General features: G+C 35.5%; 1 long non-coding RNA gene across 1 annotated transcript; it reads left to right on the top strand.

Annotated features, from left to right (window-relative positions):
• The first annotated feature begins 2013 nt into the window (after positions 1 to 2013).
• LOC113337166 lies at positions 2014 to 3477 on the top strand. Its single transcript, XR_003354131.1, has 4 exons — positions 2014 to 2068; positions 2313 to 2406; positions 2509 to 2627; positions 3337 to 3477. It is a non-coding gene; the product is annotated as an uncharacterized LOC113337166 (long non-coding RNA).
• Positions 3478 to 4916: the final 1439 nt, after the last annotated feature.

Genomic DNA, 4916 nt, shown 5'->3' with positions numbered 1-4916 from the left:
TATATGTAATATATGTTTGGTGTAGAACCTGGAGATAGTGTTCAAATTAATGACAGGAAAACAGGAAGATCCATGTCTGCATGACGATTGGGTCAGTGCGGTCAGTGGTTCTAATCCAGGGTAAGTGTGTGGATGTTTAATGCACAGAAGCATTTTCTACTCTATAATGTGGTCTGGATTTTTTTCTTACAGTCATTTTGTAGCAGACCAGAAAGATGGTACTCTCATATTGATTATAGCATTAATCTCAGATATTTAGTCTTGTACAACAAAAACAATTTGTTGCTCCAATATTGTGCACTGATAAGTCTTTTACATTTGGCTGCGTCATTTTGGATCATTATTTGTATACTAACTTTGATTAGTTCCTTATGGCAGGTTTATTTTGACAGGGTGCTATGACGGTTTTGGAAGGTATATTTTTCCCGCTATACTAGGTTTATTTTTCTCATTTTGAGGAGCGTACTCTCTTTACTTTGGAGTTGTAAAACTCTGTTGTCCATAAGCTTTTAATTTTTGCTGAAGTTAATCGGAAGGATACCAAGGTCCTCAGCTTGAAATCAGTTGTGAACCTTGAGCCCCCTCAGAATAGGAGAACAAAATCCGTCCCCGTACTTACTAGCATGTCAACTGTATTACTAAAGAAAATGTAGTTTGGGTGTCAAGAATCTGTACACAATAATTATTTTTTGAATATGGTTGATTTGGTTTGTTTTTTTTAATATGGTTGATTAAAAGTTTGAGCTTTTGCTATATTGAGGAAGATAGTGGGGATAATCCTTTATAGTTATCGTTGTTGTCTATGTTGGTGCGAGGTAACAAATTAAAAATATGGCTTGTGTTTTGATGCAGGGTTTGTAGATTACAATTCTGGTTCCTAGGGACTTGAAAGGTCGGGTAATCGCACTGTATATGTTGTATGTTACTCTTGTATTCGTTCCACGCAAAGAGAGGTTTGTTGGCTCAACTATAGTTTCTTTACTATATTTCTGATGTTTGCTTAATCGTAGTTTGTGCTCTGAAACGTTGTAGTTGGTTCATGTATTTCATTCATATTCCATGCTTTTCGTTACTAAATTACTATTTTCGCTAGCCAGTAACTTTTAATTGATATGTTTGTGGTATATTTTGTAGGCTGGTTTCACAGGAACTATAGTTCCTGTCGCTTACTATAGTATTCGTCATGTGACTCCTGTCGTAGAATTTATCATTTAACTTCTCAATGCAGGTCAGATTACTTTCCTGATGTGATATTTTTTATGTATATGTTGCTCAGGGGAAATTAATCTTGTTAATTGGTGATTTTGGGATTCTTTGCCAGACAATTGATCATATCATCAATAGCCAAATCAAACTACATGTCTGCTGGTCAGACATCTACAGTTCTGTACCGATTTTTTTAGAGGCTGCATACGGGGTAGGCGGCTTGGCGCTCAACAATCCCAGTTATGTAGCGTTTGTTACTAAGCGGTTCTGGTTTCAACGAGTTAGTTTGAGAGTTTTTACTTGAACCACTAAGTTGAAATGTATCTTTTCAGGTGCTAGCAGAGTTATACTGCTAGTAAGTATCCACTTCTTTATAATTTTATTACTTGTGGTCGTTAAGGTGTACTTTTTCCTTTAGTAATGAGATGGTGTGAAGACTTAATATCCATCCTGATGCAGCAATTATTGAGCATATCAAAGTATCGTTAATATTGTGGACTGAAAAAGGATTTCTTGTGGAAATCTTTATACTTCTGTTTAGCAACTCTCATTTTAACCATGTTAAAACGTGGAATTTGAATAGTTATCTATTTAGTATGATAATGAAATAATAATGGTGCTTATAAGTAATATCATATTCTGAGAACAGTGTTGATCTATAAGGAATCATGGCATTGTGTATAGAAATCAATCCTGATACTAGTGTCTGCTTGCTCTTTTTTTGCGGACCAGGGAACGTATTGCAGCTGTTTAATTTATGAACTGTAAATGCTCATTGTATGTCGCTAATGGAGTTTCTATGTTTAGGGCCTGCTATGGTGTTTTGAGATTTGTCATGAAAACTGGTACCAAGGGTTGCAAGGTACAACTACTGTTATTCTTCCTTATATCCAGTCTTTTCCCTCTGGTCTATTTGATATGATATTAAGCTTCAACATTGTAATGGTTAAACAAGTTATTTTGTATGGAACTTGCGGAAGCTCGTTCAAAGTCAATGAAGTTCAAAGATGGATACATTATTTCTTTTGGTCAGCCTGTTAACTAGTATATCGACTCAGCCATAAGATAAGTCTTTCTTAGGCAGTTCAGTTTTTTTGTTGTTGCAGAGATTGGTTTGTTTATGTTGTGTCAAGGTTGGGTGTTGTTCCTTAGCTTGCTGGGTACAGCACTTTTGTTCGAGCGTTTAGGATATGCCACTGAGTAAGTTGTCTTTGGCTTGTGGGACTTGTAATCACTTGTGAACAGAACTAGCTAAATTATAAAGATGCAACTTTTAATAATTGTTACCTAAAATCTTTGTAGGTGAAGGAGCCAAAGGAATAGAAACCCTGCGATGATGAGGCGCCTGAGATAATGCTATGGGAAGCAATTGGATGGCTTAGATTTCCGCTCTTTCGGAATACCCATTCGACGTGATTGAGGTATCATATACTCTGGTACCAAACTTCCGTTATTATGTGACTCATTTATTACTTGTATGTGTGAATGTTATGAACCTTCTAAACTCCATTATGCTGATTTAAATGTTTCCACTGCTTCTACTTAGAAGAAAAAAGTAGTCAAATAGGTAATGCATTTCCATCACACACTGGAATGCATCCTAACACTCATCTATTAGGAACACTTATCTCCTAGAAATATTGAGTCCATATGGTGACACATAGCAATTATCAAATATGTAATTGTCTTGGAAGTTCAAAAGAACAAAGTCTTGGATAAATTTTGACTAGGACAATAACAACAGCAACAACAATATGGTAGTCTTGCTAAAAAAAGACTCCTTAGATCTGTACGTGTGTTGGTATATAATAGATGGTTGATTACTTTGTTAAGGTTCTTTGCTGAATTTGTAAACGTATCTCTCATATTCTTTCTAAAAATGGAAAAAATGGTGCAACATCTGAAGTGTGGTCATGGGGACATGGCTTGCTAAGATGTGTATCTGAATCGTCTTATTTGATGTGTGTCTGAATTGTCCTTACTTCTATTTGTTCCGTAGTTGTGTGAATGGATGAATTGAGTAGGACCATTCACACATCAAATAAGACAATTCAGGTAATGTAAGTTGTATATAGGAAAGTTGCTTTGAGACTGTAGGACATTGACTTACTGTATACTTTATTTTGACAGTATGCTAAAACCAGGACCTAGAGGTGTGATCGCGATCTAGGTTCAACTGGATCAGCTGTTACTTCTACTACTACAACTTTGTCAAGAGGAGGTCATGGCAGAGCTGCACTTAGTACCAGTTTAGGTGAGCTAAGGTGATCCAATTTCTCTTGGAGTAGCTTCATAGTCATTTTTTTAATGTTTTTGGAATAAACATTATTGAATTCATGGTGTATGTAATTAATGTTTGGAAAGAATGTTGTGAGGCTATTATAAAGATCAGAACTGAATCCAATATGGATTTGTTAATACAAAATTGAAGGTGCAGAAATCTGCCGGAATTGTCGTCGGAATTTTTTTTACCTGGGATTTCGTCGGATTATTTTTATTTTTTACCTGCAAATGGTTTTGCAACTTATATAAGTGCTGCTAAAATTAGAGCAATACGTTGCCTTAATTATTATATCAGTTGCACTTATTGAACAATCCGTTGATCATAAAACCTGGTTAAACCGTTTGACCAACGTTTTATGAGTTGGACAAATTAATTTCCCGTTTCAGTGTTGCATAGAAATTTTCTACGCCATATTTCCAACGGATATACAAGTTAACTTTTGGAACTTGTATATCCGTCCCAAATCATAGGTTTTGGTGCAGTGATATGCCGCAACGGGCACTCTGAATCAGAACTATGCGAGTATTCTTTTCTTTTGATGCTTTTGCATCTTCATCAGGCTTCCGAAGGATCAGCGTTTGAATTTTCCGAATAACCTAGAAGCTTTTGTAGCCTAGAACTCCGTCTAGGTTCAGGGTGAAAGGAGGGTACTGATTATTTTTAATTTAAATGTAAATAAAATTGTAACGAAATTAATCGAAATAACTTTTGAAAACTGTGGCTAAATAAAGACACGTGTCTTCTTTTGAGTTGTTACAAAAGTGGATTTAACAAATATAAATGTTACATTAAGTGTGAAGAATTGGGACACGCGGTATTCTAATAATTGCTGCAATAACATTTTTATTTGTTAAGATAAATGTGACATATACTACACGTGTCGCAATATTAAAATTAGGTCAAGTGTTGCTATTAACTATTGTGACTATTAATAGATGTGACACTAATCAATCTTTGTCACAGAAAAACCGTTGCAAATCACAAGAACAAATGTTAATAACAACGTTTTCTCAATTAGTTGTACCTGTTACAAATCTTATCAGCAACAGGTATAACCTGTGACAAAATCCTGATTTTGGTGTAGTGAAGGATGAGATGTACTGCCATATTCTCGAAGCAAACAGACACTGAAAGAGGAGATGTGGAGTCGATTCTCCTTGTTGGACACAAAACAAACAACCATTTACTAGAATTTTCCCTTTCTTGTATAAGATATTCATTGTGGGTACTTTCTTATGAAACGCCTGCCAAAGGAAGAAACCAATGTTGTGTGGCCAATATCTTGACCACATGCTAAGGTTTTTAGATTCAATTTGATGTTCCTTTTCCATTCAAGAATAAGCCGATTTAAACGAGAAAGTACCATCTTTTTTGATTGCCAACGAGATGGCATCATGACTGTCATCCAAAGTGCATTGCTCTATGA

This window comes from Papaver somniferum, unplaced genomic scaffold (assembly GCF_003573695.1).
Source record: "Papaver somniferum cultivar HN1 unplaced genomic scaffold, ASM357369v1 unplaced-scaffold_158, whole genome shotgun sequence".
Taxonomy (NCBI): Eukaryota; Viridiplantae; Streptophyta; class Magnoliopsida; order Ranunculales; family Papaveraceae; genus Papaver; species Papaver somniferum.
This window is presented reverse-complemented; position numbering and strand designations above follow the sequence as displayed.